The sequence below is a fragment of the Canis lupus genome, chromosome 7 (genome assembly GCF_011100685.1).
Source record: "Canis lupus familiaris isolate Mischka breed German Shepherd chromosome 7, alternate assembly UU_Cfam_GSD_1.0, whole genome shotgun sequence".
NCBI lineage: Eukaryota > Metazoa > Chordata > Mammalia > Carnivora > Canidae > Canis > Canis lupus.
Genome location: NC_049228.1, coordinates 66,853,132 through 66,871,003, shown reverse-complemented (window position 1 = coordinate 66,871,003; position 17,872 = coordinate 66,853,132). Strand labels below are relative to the sequence as shown.

The window sequence follows — 17,872 nt, the reverse complement described above, 5'->3', positions numbered from 1 at the left end:
GGTTGAATCCCACATCAGGCTCGCGGCATGGAACCTGTTTCTCCTCCCTCTGCCTATGTCTCTGCCTCTCTCTCTCTGTGTCTCTCACGAATAAATAAATAAAATCTTAAAAAAGAAAAAGGAAAAGTAAAAATAAATACAGTCTTTAAAGCAGTGTTTTTCAAATTTCCATTAGCAGGATACAACCTTCCAGCGACTTGTAAATTCAGTTTAGTGGGTTGTGATTAGTATTTTATTTTTTTAAAGATTTTATTTATTTATTCATAGAGACAGAGAGAGAGAGGCAGAGACACAGGCAGAGGGAGAAGCAGGCTCCAAGCAGGGAGCCCGACGTGGGACTCGATCCAGGGTCTCCAGGATCACATCCTGGGCTGCAGGCAGTGCTAAAACGCCGCGCCACCGGGGCTGCCCTGTGATTAGTATTTTAATAAGTGAAACAGAATAGGGGACCTAGGTCCTCAGGTTTTGATCTCAGGGACATGAGTTCAAGCCCTATGTTGGGCTCCACATTGAGCAAGGAGCCTACTTAAAAAAAAAAAAAAGGTGAAATAGAATAGAATAGGAAATATCAGAGTCATTGCACACAGTAAAAAGAGTATTGTTAATGAAGCATTTGTTTCTGTTTCATGCATATGTATGTGCTATAATTCAATATCAGAAAGATGGAAAGCATGATCAGTGTGTTTTTTAATGGAGGAAATTTAATACAGGAAACTGGTTACATAAATAATAAAAAAGCTGAGAAGCCAAATAGGGAAAGATGAGACAACCAGGAATCAGCAATGGCAGAAACCACCAACCCCTTTCGATTGGAGGGACAAATTGGGGTGGCACTGTTGCTGGGTCCCAGAGCTGGGGTCATCCAGCAGAAGCTGATATCGCAGGGAGGGCTTTTTGGCTGGAGCTGGAGCTAAAGGGAAGACCCAGCCATTGTCAAAAATGCCCTCCAGAAGAGAAAGAAGGGAATCATCCCCACTTTTCCATTGCTCTCATCCTCCAGTGTCAGAGCAGGGCTGCACATGAGTAGTACTCAGCAAGAAGTCACTTAACATAACCTGGGAGGCCTGGAAATACAGCCTCTTGGGATCAGCATCCTTGAAACATGCCAGAGAAAAAGGAAGGAATGGATTTGAGAACAGACAGTCCCAGGGCTGGCCCAGCTATAAAGTATAACATATTTCTGGTTGAAGATCAGATTCGAAAAGATTTAAAAGTCCTTGCTTTGGAGGACAAAGCTATTCTCTGTGGTGTTCTCTATATATAGGAACGATAAAATCACACTTTTGACCATTACAGGATGCCACGTCTTGCCTTTTTGTATTATATTTTGTATGCCCTTTATGTATTGAAAAGGCAATTTGAACTAAAGAAGTTGGTTTGGGAGCCTAACCCACTTCTCTCCTTAGTTTTGGAGTAGTCGTATCAAGATCTCTTAGTAGTAAAGGTAAAACTCCTGGAAAATGTAGATGAAATTTAGGTTCGGAAAAACAGAGCAGGAAGGAAGTACACAGGGAGCAATGTGTGAGCAAAGAAACAAATTGCTTTTCTTTAATAGTGCAGAAGGAAAATTATAGGAGTTAAATATCGATATGATATCAAATTGTCTCTGTCAGCAGGTATTTGTGAGACGGCTCTATAAAACTGCCCAGATCCACGAGGAATAGCAGCCATAATTAATCAACACCACTTTATTCTTGACTCTGATGACTATTCACTTCTTCCCGTTCTAAAGCTTTGTCCTTGAATTATTTGGGATTTCTGATCTCAAGAAAGAGCTCCCAAGGCTCCCTCATTAAGTCATACCTAATGCTTGACTCTTTGTGTTTAAAACCATGTAGCACTGCCCTCCCCTTCAGCCATCCAAGATGCCAAAAGGAAAGAAGGTGAAAGGGAAGAAGGCAGCCCTGGCTCCTGCTGTCATAAAGAAGCAGGCCAACAAGGTGGTCAATCCCCTGTTGGAGAAAAGGCTCAAGAATTTGTCAAGGCATCAGACAGGATATCCAGCCCCAAAGGAACCTCACCTGCTTTGTCGAATGGTCTTGCTACGTCCGGCTGCGGCAGCAAAGGGCTATTCTCTATAGACATCTAAAAGGGCCTCTTGTGATTAACCAGTTCACCCAGGCCTTGGACTGCCAAATAGCTACTCAGCTGCTTAAGCTCACCCACAGACATCGACCAGAGACAAAGTAAGAGAGGAAGCAGAGATTGTTGGCCTGGGCTGAGAAGAAAGCTGCAAACGGATATCCCCACTAAAAGGCCGCCTGCCCTTCAAGCTGGGGTTACTATGTCACCACCTTGGTAAAAAATAAGGCTTAGCTGGAGTGATTGCACATGATGTGCAGCCCATTGAGGTCGTTGTCCTCCTGCCTGCCCTGTGTTGTAAGATGGGCGTTCCCTACTGCATTATCAAGGGAAGGCCAGGCTAGGGCATCTGGTCCACCGGAAGACCTGCATCGCTAGGGCCTTCATACAGGTTAACTTGGAAGACAAAGGAGCTCTAGCTAAACTGGTAGGAGCTATCAGAACCAATTACAAAGGCAGATATGATGAGATCTGAGGAGGGCCTAAACTGGTGGCTTGCATTGCCAAGCTAGAAAAGGCAAAGGCTAAAGAACTGGCCACCAAGCTGGGCTAAGTGTACGCTATTGAATTTTCTGTATATAAAAGTGATTTTAAAAAGTTCTCTTTCACAAAAAAATTAAAAAAAATAAAAACATGCAGATGGACTTCTCTATCTACTCCAATCTAAGCGTACACTGTTGAATTTTCTGTATGTAAAAATGATTTTAAAAGTTCTCTTTCACAAAAAATAAAAAACACATGGTGCCTACTTTTGCACTTCACCATCTACACCAATCATGCGGGAGCAATGTACTTCAACCTGTTTCTTTTATCTCTTGTCCCCTTCAGTTATTTAAAACAATAGGAATATTGTTTCAAATTCAGGTGTATTGGGGTCCCTGGGTGGCTCAGTCGGTTAAGCATCTGCCTTTTGCTCAGGTCATGATCTCATGGTCCTGGGATGGAGCTCTGTGTTGGGCTCCCTGCTCAACCGGGAGCTTGCTTCTCCCTCTCACTGTGCCCCTCCCCCTCCTTGTGCTCACTGTCTCAAATGAATAGAATCTTTAAAAAATTTTCAACTGTATCATTATTAAGAGTTCTTTTTAAAGGTAATGAGTATTTGTTGAACAAATGACTGGATGGATGGATAAAGGAAATGGCAGCGAGTCTCAGTTCTAAGTTTCTGTAGGCTTAGGGGGTCCCCTCAAGCCAGTTTCCTGGTTCTGACTTGACCCGTGGTTTGAAGACCACCAGAACACCACTGTGCTGCCATCTAGCGGTAGCTACGTGTAAGAAAGGCTCTCGCAGAAAAACAAGCTTGTATGCAAAATGAAAGTGAGTATCACAGCTTTCTCTCTGGTTCCAGCTGCTTATCGCTCCTCACTTGGCTACCTTTGATAGTAATAGCACTTCACCTTGATACTTAACACATGTACAAAGAACACTGTCGGGATTAAAATGAATCGATGTCACCAGCTCAGGCACCATATGGTAGCATAGTTCCTCAGTACAACAAATGCCAAAGGTCCCTGTGTATTTTGGCAGTCAGTGGGCTCATAGTTTATAAAGATGTGATAACCAACTGTTTTTAAGAGGAAGTATGATAATCATTTTATTGCTTCCATACTTCAGTTTCAATTGATGACTCTCTTTAAAAAAACATACTAACATACTTTTTTTCCCCATATAAGCACTAACAACTTAATTGGAACAAACCCCATATTTATCCCAGAATACAATTATATAAAAATAAAATAAAATAGTTGCAAAATTTAGAAAACCGGGAGTATAAAATAGGGACTCCACACTTGGGCAGCCTGCAGCCTAGCCAAGTTGACATAAAATCAACCATCACATGTGTCTTGGTGTGGGCCTATTTTTATCCATTGTACTATGCTCTCAATGGACTCTTTTAATCTGTAGGCTCATGTGCTTCAGTTCTGAGAAATTTTATTGATTTTTTTTGTTTTGAACACTGTCTTATACATTTTCTTTGTTCTCTTTTTCTGGATTCCTATTATTTGGATTTTAGAACTTCTGGCTGGACTGCCAATGTTTCTGTCTACTTTTACCATTTTTCATCTGCCTGTCTTTTACCTTGTTTGCTGAAAATTTTCCTTAATTTTTTCTCTCAACTCTTTTATTGAGTTTTTATTTTTGCTATCAAGTTTTTAGTTTTAAGAGATTTTCTTCTTCCTTTGAGGGACCTCTGCACCTTTCTAATAGTATCCAATTTTTGTTTCATGGGCAATATCTTTTCTCAGAATATTAATGACAGCATTTCTTTAAAACAGTGTTCTTTTCTCTCTCATGGTTTGTTTCCTCCAAGTTGCTTTTTTCCCCCATGTTTATTTCTTTGGTTTCTATCTTTTGTATTGGAGACTTCCCTTGGATGTCAGGTTGTTTTCATTTCCTCAAGAGTAAGGAACTAAAAAGCTGCTTGCAGACTCCGAACAGGGAGGAGAAAGGGAACACTTCACAATGAGGTAGTTGGGGACTTTTATTGTCAGTCTATTTAGTTCTGGTTTTTTGAGCTGCACTGAGCTGGTCAAATTCCTTTAAAAAAAAAAACTTTGCTGATCTCCTTTCATAACAACACAGCTACCAGTTGCTGATTGGGAGAAGAGGCCAAGGTGTCTCAGGATCTGTTTTCAGTACTTTATGCCCCACTTACAATTATACCTGGTGTCATCTATGCTAATCTCTCCCTAGAGTAAACCCCCAGGGTCTCTGAGGTCTCCTTGATGGCCCAGTTACGGAGTTGGGAGGAGACCTGGGGTCCAATTACTTAACAGACTCAACCAGCTGTCCTATTTCCAGCTCTTCTCACTCCGCTTCCCTACCTCCACAGGTGCCAGGGGCTGCCACTATCTGAACCCATGTGAGATCCTGCAGTAAATTAGCTTTCTGGGCTGCTGACTTATGATTCTATTTTGGGGGTTTGATAAGACATTTCTCACTCCATCTGTTTTGTAGTTTCAAAATCTTGTTTCTATCACCTCCTTTCTCTTCTCTCCAACCTGGTGGATTTATACCTTGACGACAATCCCTTCACTGTTGTTTTAGTAGGGTTGTGAGAAGGAGTAAAAAGTACAGGAGATGCCTGCCTATAATTACTGTCTTACCTGGAAGGCCTTCAGTGGTATCTTTAAAAATAATTTCTGTTTATGAAACTTCTATTCATTTGAAAATTCTTGAAATGTTTTTGAAGTAGGAAAGTTAAGATTTTTTTTGTAGTCAAACACGATTAACTTTGTGTAAATGATTTCTTCCCTTGTTTCCAAACTTAAGAACTCTTTGTCCTATGTTAAGATTAGGTAAATATTTACTTGGATCCGTCTTAAGTAAAACTGTCAAGTAGCCATGGGGTTTTTTTGGCACAAGCTTCCAATTTTCCATTGGTGATGATGTCCTATCCCTCCTTTGGAGTGTCTCCAGTGCCTTTGAGAATCCCTGTGATGCCCTCTGTTCACTAACATTCTCGGCCAAGACCCTTTCCTTCTTTCTATGGTGGCTCCCTATGCTTCAGGCTTTGCCAGTCCCTTCCATCACATCGACATGTACCTGTCCAGGGTCTTATTTCATTATTCTCTCCTCTTTCTTAGCTAACTAAAGGTACTAAGAACTGTTCCAGAGGAACTTTATATTCATTATTAATTTCATCCTTATGACAACACAGTGTGATGAACATTATTAGTCCCATTTCATAGATTAATACAGTGAGGCTTAGAGAGGTTAAGCCTCTCTTATCCAGGATTGCTAGGCTGGTAAGCAAGAAAGGTCTACAGTACAGCAGCTTTTAACCACTGCATACATTCTCCCTATTTTGTGATACCTCACACAATAAGACATTTAACACATTTTAAATGGCTATTTTTAGGTCCATATTTTAACCTAAAAAGTGAATCTAATAGTGAAAATTACAAATACAGCAAAAGTTTTAGGCAGTGGGACTTTTTATGGCCATTTAGGGTTACCTTTCTCTTCCCACCCACCCCCACAGAATGCAGCGTCAATTTGGCATTTTTAACGCTGCAGCTAAAGATTATAAAAATAAAGCCATCTATGACCATGAAAAGCTCTGTGGGAGCTACGTTATAAACTATAGCACTCAGCCGAGAAAGACTAGCTTTTAAGCAGTGTATTTAGATATGTTGGCATGTTATTAGACACATACTTGAGCCCATTCTCCACTTCACCTCTGTGTTTTCAATTCAAAGAAGAATTTTTATTCTTCATGGAAACAAATGATACCAAAATCACAAAGCATCTTCTCTGATTATTTCCATCTAAGGTTATATAAACACACAGTATTTATGATTTCATACACATTTTTTATCCTTACTGGGCTACGCTGGTTTCCAGGAATGAATAGCAGAGCATTCTAGATCTTCTCCAGGGACTCAGTATTATCCTCTCCTGTAACCCAGAATGATCAACTCTCCACTTCTGACACCAAGTTGATAAGATCCCCCAGTTTAACAAACAAATATAAACATTAAAGGATTATGGTGTGCACTGCATGTGACATCAGAATAATAAGACAATGACTCCCTCTTCAAAAGGCTCATGATCTAGAGAAGAGAGATACATAATTTGCAATAAAGATGTAGGAATAAAATTTTGAGTTTTTAAAAAGTAGGCTCTACCTACTTAAATGTGGGGCTTGAATTCACAACCCTGAGATCAAGAGTTACATGCTCCACTGACTGAGCCAGCCAGGTTCCCTCAGAAAAAAATATTTTAAGAATTCATACCTGAATTTTCTTTTTTGTACTTTCAGACCAAGAATGGAAGTTTTGGACTCTTTGCTTCCTTACCACCCACTTCTCAACACCACCAAAACCAAAACAAAACAAAAACCCTGAATCTTCTCGTACCCCATCATCTCCTCTTAGTAAATGTCATTCAGGCAGTTCTGCATGGCAAAAACTTCTATTACTCTTCTGTTTTTGTTTTTGCTTCTGTTCTATTACTCTTAATGTCTATGCCCCAAATGCAATCTATCACTAGGTACTGCCAGTTTTAACTCTGAAATGCACTGAGCAGCTGACTGGTCCCCTTTCTGATGGCTGCTACACTGATTTATTTTAATCTTAAAGATTTTATTTATTTATCTTAGAGGGGGGAGGGGCAGAGGGAGAGAGAGAGAGGATCCAAGGCTGACTCTCTGCTAAGTAGGGAGCCTGATGTGGGACTCCTGATGAACCCTGAGATCATGACCTGAGCTGAAATTACCTAGCCGATAACCAACCAAGCCACCCAGATGCCCCTGTCACACTGATTTAAGCACTTTTGTTTCACCCTTGGACTGCTACAGATCATTCCCAAATGGACTTGGCTTTCCTTTCTTCCATTTTTGCTCGATGACAATCTATTCTTCACACAGCAGACAGAAGGCCTTTTAAAAGTGCACATCAACTTCTGTTTCGACCACAGGGGAGTAACAGGGTCTGGATTTACTTTCTCCCATAACCAGAAAACTGGACACAACATATTTAATACCTACTTTCAGGCATTAGTCAACTGGCAGCCCAGGCCTGTGAGCTCTGAGAGAAAGAAAACAATCAGGTGAACCCTGAGATTGTGTCCCAGGTTACCTGATGTAGTTTCCAGACTTTGTGCAGGCAGCAGGAATCCAGACATATTCCAGAAATCTTACTGAATTGAGCAGGCAGGGATGACAGTGAATTTGTGCAGCACCATTTTTAAAAAAAGACTTTACTTTCCATTTCAAATTACCTTGGCTATTATGTCACATACCAACTGACTGTGTCAGTACAGGTCTGTTTCTTTCAGTTTTGGTTCTCTATATCTATTAATTGATCATTTCATCATTACCACAGCGTCTTAAATACTACAGCTGTAATCAATCTTGTGATGACATAGTGCATGGCATCTAGCTTTGTTCTTTTTTAAGATATAGGTCTTTTATATTTCCAGAAAAATTTTAGAATCTACTTGTCAATTTCTAGGAAAAAAATGTCTGTTAGGATTTTTACTGGAATTGTGTTGAGTTTAAAGATCACTTTTGGAAGACTATGAATCTAATTATATTTTCTAATCCATGGTCATGATATAAACCACTTAATTTAGATTTTCTTTAATATCTCTTATCAGTGTTTTGTATTTATCACTGTAGAAGTCTTACACAATTTTTGTAAATTTAATCTTAGGTAGTTTATTTTCCATGCTATTGTAAATGGTATTTTAAAATTTCATTTTCTAATCATTTGTTAGTAAATAAAAATATAATTGATTTTTGTATATTAAACTTATATTCTATCACCTTGTTAAATTCACATTTTAAACCTTCTAGTTTTTTGTACATTTGTTTTGATATTTCTGTAAAAACCATCATATCATTTGTAAATAAACACAGGTTTTTTTTTAAGATTTTATTTTTATTTATTCATGAGAGGCACACAGAGAGAGAGAGAGAGAGAGAGAGAGAGAGGCAGAGACACAGGCAGAGGGAGAAGCAGGCTCCAGGGAGCCCGACACGGGACATGCGGGACTCAATCCCAGGTCTCCAGGATCACGTCCTGGGTTCAAGGTGGCACTAAACCATTGAGCCACCTGGGCTGCCCAATAAACACAGTTTTACTTCATGCTTTCTACTCTTTAATTCCATTGTGGCCAGGAAACAAATTCTGTAAAGTTTCAATATTTTTGAAATTTCATAAGATTTGTATCATGGTTTAGCATGTGTTCAAGAAGTTTCCAGAATTACTTTAAAAATGTTTTTCCATTGGGGTACCTGGGTGGTGTAGTCAGTTAGGCCTCCAACTCTTGGTTTAGGTTCAGGTCATGATCTCAGGGTAATGGGAAAGCCCCAGATTGGGCTCCCACATCAGGCTCCCATGTCTGGCTCCACGTTCAGTGTGGAGTCTACTTAAATTTCCCTTTCCCTCTCCCTCTGCTTCTCCCTGCCATGTGCTCTCTCTCTCTCTCAAGTAAATAAATCTTTAAACATGTACTTCTATTGTCATATGGCCTCTATCGTTTCTTGTGAAATATTTCCTTGATGGAATGCCATCATGTATCATTGCTCCTCTATATGAAATGTTTTTCTTTCACTATCTCTTTATTTTTATTTTTGTTTTTGGTAGTTGGACTGTGATGTACTTAGTTGTGCTTTTCTTGTATTTATCTTGCCTAGAATGTGTTGAGCTTCTTGGGTAGGTAAGTAAGTTTTTTCCACAAATTTGTGGAAATCTCAACTATTTTTTCTTTAGCTCTTTTTTTTGGTCCAATTCTCCTTCTCTTCTCACTCTGAGACTCAATCTGCACTTGCATCAGATCACTTAAAATGTCCCATTATTTGTTCATTATTTGTAGTCTTATTTCCTTCCTTTTTTCAGAATGTAAATATAATTTCCAATTATCTTTCTTCAAGTTTCCAGATTGTAGTGGTCATGAGAATTGCCTCCCAGGCCACCAGCTACCAGGAACATAATTGAGTGAGGGTCTGAGCTATTATATCGTGAAATATTGTAAAATGCATCACTGTCTGTGCTTAGGCCATACTTCTCATGGGTTCTTGCTGTACAAACACTAAGGAGTCCTCTGATGGCTCATGTTGGCTTGAGGACTCCCTATTGGCCTTCCTGAACTTTCCTTAGACTACATGACACCTAATATTCCTTTCTTCTCTCCTTCACTCCAGGTCGGACTTGTAGTGTGTTATGATAGTTATCACAGCCTCCTCAGTCCCCTTTCCATTTTCTATAAGAAGCATTTCCCCAAACCCATCCTTAATGTCTGCTTTGAGGGGGCACCTGGAATAACACAGGTAGAATCAGGAGTGGCCTGAGAAAGCAGGAGGTAAGATGAGAATTTGAGACTGGTTGCCTACCACCTGGCAGACAAATAGGATGCTACTCTTGGCAGATGGAGCAAGGAGATTCTCTCGCAGAAGGCAGCAACTCAACTACTGAATGTTTTTCTGGTGGTGAACTGGGAAAATATAGCAATGGAGAGCAATGTTGTGAAAGGTAAGATAATACAGACATGCATACAGACTGTGTTCTGGAACCTATTGCTGTATTTGCATCAAGGGTATAATTGCCATGAATGTGTGGAGGGAACCAAGAGAAACCCGCTTCTAGGAAATACAGGACTTCTCTGATGGCCGACTTTGGCTCAAGGATTCTCCACTGTCCTTCCCAAACCTCCCTTAGGCTGTACAGACAGTCCATCCAGAAAATCTTCCTTTGGTCTCTCCTTCACTTGGAATCAGACTTGCATCCAATATGATGGCTCTCTGGCCTTCTCCAAGGGCCTCTGGATTTTCTCTCCCAAGTGTTTCCTATAACACAAGCCTTATATGTTTAATCTCTTCTTGGGGGCCACTTCTCAAGTTAACACACTGTCCCTTTCTTCTGCTATCTCCAGTCACTGTTAAACCCCACCAGTGGGTGTTTTTATCTTAGAAATTACACTTTCCATGAGGCCCCTGGCTGGCTCAGTCAGAAGAGCAAGCGACCCTTGATCTTGGGGTCATGAATTTGAACACCACGCTGGATATAGAGATTACTTAAATAAATAAATAAAAACATAAAAAGGAAAAGAAATTGTACTTTCCAGTTATTGAATATATGTTTGGCTTTTTTTCATAGTTTCCATTTCTCTGATGACATTCCTCATCTATTAGTCAGTCATTGTTCCAGTACTTTTCATCAATTTCCTAACAGAGGAAAAAAAAAACCCAATTTATTATCTAGACAAACAAAATTTTGGCCTAAAATATAATTGAAAAGGGACAAATCTGTCACGTGTACTTGATTTTGAACATCAAGATTTTAATCCAGCAATTCTACTTCCAAATATATAGCTGAAGGAAATAAAATCACTATCTTGATGAGATATCTGCATCCCCATGTTCATTGCAACATTACTTACAATAGCCAAGACTTAGGAACCACCTAAGTGCCCATCAGTGGACAAATGGATAAAGAAAAGTAGTATATATATATATATATATATTTATATATATATATAAATACACACACACACATATATACCATATATATATATACACACACCATATATATATGTATATATATTGTATATATACTATATTTAATGCCCACATAATATAAATTATATAGACTATTATTCAGACATTAAAATAAGAAAAGGAAATCCTGCCATTTGCAACAACATAGATGGAGCTTGAGGGCATTATGCTAAGTGAACTAAGTCAGACAGAGAAAGATAAATGTTGTATAATCTCACTTATACGTGGAATCTAAAAAAAAACCCAGAGTTATGAAAACAAAGAACCTATTAGTGGTTGCCAGAGGTAGGGATTGGGGTGGAAACAAATATGTGGAGGTAGTCAGAAGGTACAAACTTCCAGTTATAAGATAAATAAATTCTGAAGTTGTAAATTTATAGCATGCTGGCTATAGTTAACAATACTGTATTGTGTATTTGAAAGTTGTTAAGAGTAGATCTTAAAAGTTCCCATCATAAGAAAAACATTGTAACTATGTAAGGTGATAGATGTCAACTAAACTTATTGTGGTAATAATTTTGCTGTATGTGTATATATAAAATTATGTTGTATACTTAAACTTATATCATGTTATATATAAATTATATCTCAAAAGCTATAAAAAAGAAATGTGAACCAGAAAAAAATAAACATGTTCCTAAAGGCAAAAAATTAAACTGTTTTTAAAACTCTAAAGCAGATGCCTGGGTGGCTCAGTGGTGGCTCAGCAGTTGAGCATCTGCATTTGGCTCACAGTGTGATCCTGGATTCCTGGAATCAAGTCCTGCTTTGGGCTCCTTGCATGCAGCCTGCTTCTCCTCCCTCTGCCTGTGTCTCTTTCTTTCTCTCTGTGTGTGTCTCATGAATAAATAAACAAAATCTTTTTAAAAAGTCACTTCCACTTAAAAAAATAAAATAAAATAAAATAAAACTCTAAAGCAATATTATTAGGTATGATAGTCACAACTTATCTTGATTGACTAGGAATTCATGTCACAATGCTTTAGAAAGGATTCCACCTTTCTTGGAATAAAAATTGTCAAGTGATTATACTGAGGTTATGTAAGATGTTAATTAACATTAGGAGAAGCTGGATGAAGGATATAAGGAAACACTCTGAACTGTTTTTATAACTTTACTACTATTGGGACGTGACATAATCCAGAACATATTGGAATATATCCTCCCTCTGGACACAATGATTGGTTCAAGTGATAGGTACATGATTAAAGTAAAGCCAATTAGAACTCTTTGGGGAAGGTCAATATGAGACAGTGGAAGGAAGGAGGGTTTTGTTCTTTTCTCAGTTGTCATGAAGTTTTATATTCATATTAATACTACAATCATTTTTTTTGCCTCTGCATAAAAATGAAGTCAATACGGAATAAACTACCTTCTAGATGTGAAGAGAGTCCATTGAAGACATGGCATTTGGATCCAGTTGTCCTTGGAGACAGCCTGTCCCCAGAGACATCAGGTCATATGGTAATGAAGCCTATTACTCATACTAGTTTAGGTAAAGTTCCTATTTCTTGCTGAAGGAGCTCTGGTTAATATAGTTAATAAATATAACATGTATTCATTTGGTACTACAATAGTATTTGTATGGCTAGACTGTAAAAGGGAATCTCTGAAATACTGATCCTTTCCATGAATTGCATTTTGACTTTAAAGAGATTTTATCTTTTCTTTCTAATATATTTTAGACAAATACAACTATAAATTTTTTTCACTAAGCATTAATGATGTCTTTTCCATCTATGCTCCTGGTTTATACTGGGTACGCTTCCTAGGTAGTCATATTCACTACCATTGTTTCAGCAACCACCTCTATGTTGATAAACCTAATTTCACATACCTCATTTAGTCCTCTCCTTAAAGTGTTAAGACCCAGATACTCAATTGGTTTTTGTCATGAATGCATCATTATTTCCCATGCACCTCAAAGTTAGCTTATCAAAATGAAATCAATCATCTTTCTCACTAATCATGCTTTTTAAAATAATTTAAAAGTATTAATTAATGAACATAGAATCTATGTGACCTCTGAAAGAAGGTTATATCCTTGACTCTGCCCTTCATCTTTTATCAAGTCCAATTATTGATTTTTGTCTCCCAATTATTTATTAAATCTATCTTCTCTACTACTACCATCATCTACTATAGTAATGACCAATTTGAGTCTCAGCCCTTCCTCCCTACGCATCCCCCATTTATGCCATGGCTCTATCCAAACCAAAAGTCTGTCTCTAAGGCAGTTTCCCATTATTAGAAATTACAAGCACTTCTTGTAATTTTGCCTCTCTTTTCTGCTTCCCTTCCAGATGCTCTGTGTCCCCTGCTTTACGCTGGAGCCATTGAACTTGCCCCACAATATTATTCTGTAGTTTGATTTTCTACCTCGACCATGCTGCTGTCTTTTGAGCTCTTCCTATGCTCTTGTCACCTATGACATTCCCCTTTTCTTTACATATCAGTTCAGGCAGGCGCTACTTCAGGATGCCACTCCTGAATCTCTGAAACCACATTAGAGACTAGAGACTCTAGACTCTCAGAAATTACCTATTATTATTATTATTATTATTATTATTATTACCACAGCAACCTTTTTTATTTGTCTCCCTTCCATTTGTGTTTATGCTGCATTCAATATCTTGTATGCAGGATAAAATGATGAAAATATAGACATACCTTGGAGATATTGCCAGTTTGGTCCCAAACTAGCATAATAAAGCAAAAAAATCACAATAAAGTGTGTCAAATGAATTGTTTGGTTTCCCAGCACATGCGGAAGTTATGTTTACATTAAAGTGCAGTCTATTAAGTGTGTAATAGCATTATGTCTAAAAAAATGTACTTAGCTTAATTAAATAATACTTTGTTGCTAAAAAGTGCTAACCATCATCTGAGCTTTCAGGGAGTCATACTCTTCCTCCTGTGGAGGTGATGGTTACTGACTAAGCAGGGTGGTGGTGGTTGAAGGCTGGGGTGGCTGTGGCAAAATCTTAATAGAATCATGAAGTTTGCCACGTTGAGTGAATCCCTTCATGAGTGATTTCTCTGTAACATGTGATGCTGTTTGATAGTATTTTGCCCACAGTAGAACTTCTTTCAAAATTGGAGTCAATCTTTTCAAATCCTGCTGCTGCTTTATCAACTAAAGTTATGTAATAGTCTAAATCCTTGGCATGTTCACCAGGAGTAGATTCCATCTTAAGAAACCACTCTCTATGCTCATCCACAAGAAGCAACCCCTCGTCTGTGAAAACTCTATCATGAGCTTGCGGCAATTCAGTTACATCTTCAGTCTCCACTCCTAATTCTAGTTCTCTTGCTATTTCCACCACATCTGCAGGGACTTCCTCCACGGAAGTCTTGTACAACTGTAAGTCATCTATGAGGGTTGGAATTGACTTCTTCCAAACTCTGGTAATGTTGATATTTTGACTTCTTCCCATGAGTCATGAATGTTCTTAATGGCATTTAGGATGGTGAATCCTTTCCAGAAGGTTTCCATGGACTTTGCCCAGATCCATCAGAGGAATCACTCTAAGGCAGCTATAGCCTTATGAGATATATTTCTTCTTTATGACTGAAAGTTGGGATGCCTGGGTGGCTCAGTGGTTGAGCGTCTGCCTTTGGCTCAGGGTGTAATCTCAGAGTCCCAGGATCGAGTCCCACATCGGGGTCCCCGCAGGGAGCCCGCTTCTCCCTCTGCCTATGTCTCTGTCTCTCTCTCTGTGTGTGTCTCTCATGCATAAATAAATGAAATCTTAAAAAAAATAAGGTTGAAAGTCAAAATTACCCCTTGATCCATGAGCTGCCGAATGGATGTTATGTTAGCAGGCATTAAAACCACATTCAAAAAAAAAAAAACACATTCACCTCATTGTACATCACCATCAGAGCTCTTGGGTGATCAGATGCATTGTCAATGAGCAGTAATACTCAGAAAGGAATCTTTTTTCTTCTCAGCAGTAGGTCTCAACAGCAGCCTTAAAATGGCCACTAAACCATTTTATAAGCAGATGTGCTGTCATCTAGGCTTTGTTGTTCCATTTATAGAGCACAGACAGAGTAGATTGAGCATAATTCTTAAGGGCCCTAGGATTTTCAGATGGCAAAGGAGCAGTGGCTTCAACTTAAAGTCACCAGCTGCATTAGCCCCTAAAAAGAGGGCCAGCCTATCCTCTGGAGCTTTGAAGCCAGGCATTGACTTCTCCTCTCTAGCTGTGAAAGGCCAAGATGGCATTTTCTTCCAACAGAAGGCTGTTTCGTCTACATTAAAAATCCATTGTTCAGTGTAGGCACCTTTGTTAATGACCTTAGCTAGAGTTTCTGGATCACTTGCTGCAGCTTCTCCATCAGCACTTGCTGCTCCACTTTGTACTTTGATATCATGGCGATGGCTTCTTTCCTCAAACCTCATGACCCACCCTCTGCCAGCTTCAGACTTTTCTCCTGCAGCATCCTCACCTCTCTCAGCCTTCATAGAATCGAAGAGGCTTGCTCTGGATCAGGCTTTGGCTTAAGGGAATGTTGTGACTCATTTGATCTTCTATCCAGACCACTCAAACTTTCTCCATCTCAGCCATAGGCTGTTTTGCTTTCTTATCACCGGTGTGTTCACTGGGTTACTGCTTTTAATTCCTTCAAGAACTTTTCCTTTGCATTCACAACATGGCTTGCTATTTGGCACAAGAGGCCTAGCTTTCAGCCTATCATGGCTTTTGACATGCCTTCCTCACTAAGCTTAATCATTTCTAACTCTTCATTTCACATGAGAGACATGCGGCTCTTCATTTCACTTGAACACTTAGAGACCATTCATTGTAGATTATTAATTGGCTTAATTTCATTATTGTTGTGTCTCAGGGAATAGAAGATCCTGAGGAGAGGGTGAGAGACAGGAAATAACAGGTAGTTTAAGCAGTCAGAGCACACACAACGTTTGCCAGTTAAGGTTCTATGTCTATAGAGGCAGTTCATGATGCCCTAAAACAATTACCATGGTCACATCAAAGATCACTGATCACAGATCATCATAAAAAATATAATAATAATTATAAGGTTTTAAGTATTGTTAGAATTGTTAAACTGTGACTCATAGGTAGAAAGTGAGCAAATAAAAAAAAAAAAAAAAGAAAGTGAGCAAATACTGTTGGAAAAATGGCGCTGATAGATTTGATAAGGTGTGCCCATAGCAGTCAGTTGCAGATTCTCCTATTGAACACTAGATGTCACTCTGATCTTTTGTTTGAGAAAATGAACACCTGTTTCTTCCTCTCAACTCCGTTTTTAAAAAATTATCTTTTGCCTGGTTAAATCTTAGGATTTAAAAAACATGCTGTCAGCCTGATGTTTTCTTTTCTTTTCTAAAAGATTTCATTTATTTATTTGAGAGCAGGGTGGAGCAGGAGAGGGAGAGGGAGAAGCAGGCTCTCTGCTGAGCACGGAGCCTGACATGGGACTTGATTCAAGGACTCCAGGATCATAATCTGAGCCAAAGGTGAACACTTAACCAACTGAGCCACTCAGGCATCCCTGGAGTTTTCTTTTAAAACGACTTTTTAGGCTTTTGCAAATTCAACAATGGTAAATGTCAACAAAGAAGTATTCTAATTTATTTTTAAAAATCTGCTGAGAAATTTCTAATGAGTTAGCTTAGTGTGGCCTGCCCAGCTAGTATTTGCTGACCATCAAAAGAAATTTATTAATTTTGAAAAGCATGTAATTAATTTTATCTTTGAAAACATGGAACTTAGGAAAAGGATTAAAAATTATTTTAACATTTTTTTCTAACTTTCACAAAAGATAAACTCATACCTTTTACAACAAGAGTAGTAAATATTTTGATTTATTATGATTATCTGCAGAAACTTCAAAATATTCAATAATTTAAAAGAGGTTTGAAATAGACCAAAACAATACCATTTCAAAGAAAACATTTAGAACATGCTTTACTTAAAATGTTTTTTTGAAATTTATCTATTCATGAGAGACTCAGAGAGAGAGGCAGAGACACAGAGGGAGAAGCAGGCTCCCTGTGGGGAACCTGATGCGGGACTCAATCCCAGGCCCTGGGATCGTGGCCCCAGCCGAAGGTGGACACTCAACCACTGAGCCAACCAGTGCCCCCTTAGAACATGCTTTAAAAAGCAAAGTGTTGATAGTGTTTTTTTTTTTAATTTATTTTTAAAATATATCTTATTCAGAGGAACACTCACATTATATCAACTTTATTTTAAGATTTTCTTTATTTACTTATTTTGAGAGAGAGAGAGAGAGAGAGAGGGAGAGAGCACAAGCAGGGGGAATAGCAGAGGGAGGGAGAGAAGCAGACTCTCCACTGAGCAGGAAGCCAGATACGGGTCTTGATCCTAAGATCCTGAGATCATGACCTGAGCTGAAGGCAGACACTGAAAGAATTGAGCCACTCAGGTGCCCCTATATTAACTTTTATTTTCTTTTCAAACCAATCTCCCAGTTTATCAGCTTTGTAAATGGCTCCAGTTCCATCTAATTATTCCAACCTAAAATTTGGTGGTCATTCTTGATTTTTCCTTTTCTCCCCTCTTCTATATGCAAATCATTAACAAAGTCTATTGGTTCTGCCACCAAAACGTATCTCCATCTCCTCTGCCACCACTGTGGTTCAAGCCCCTGGCTGTCACCAACAGGCAGCTTCCTTTCTGCTTTCTTTGCCCAAGCTGTTAAGCCACTACGAGCCCTCAATTCTGTGAGGGCTGAAAGACCGACTCCATTTTAAATATATTCTACCTAGAGCCCTTAAGAAGGGCTCTTTTACCT

At 38.8% G+C, this 17,872-nt stretch overlaps 2 pseudogenes; one reads left to right on the top strand and one right to left on the bottom strand.

Moving 5' to 3' along the window:
- Positions 1 to 1,672: 1,672 nt before the first annotated feature.
- On the top strand, positions 1,673 to 2,635 carry LOC106559071 (annotated as a pseudogene).
- Positions 2,636 to 9,721: 7,086 nt separating this feature from the next.
- LOC106559064 lies at positions 9,722 to 15,889 on the bottom strand (annotated as a pseudogene).
- Positions 15,890 to 17,872: the final 1,983 nt, after the last annotated feature.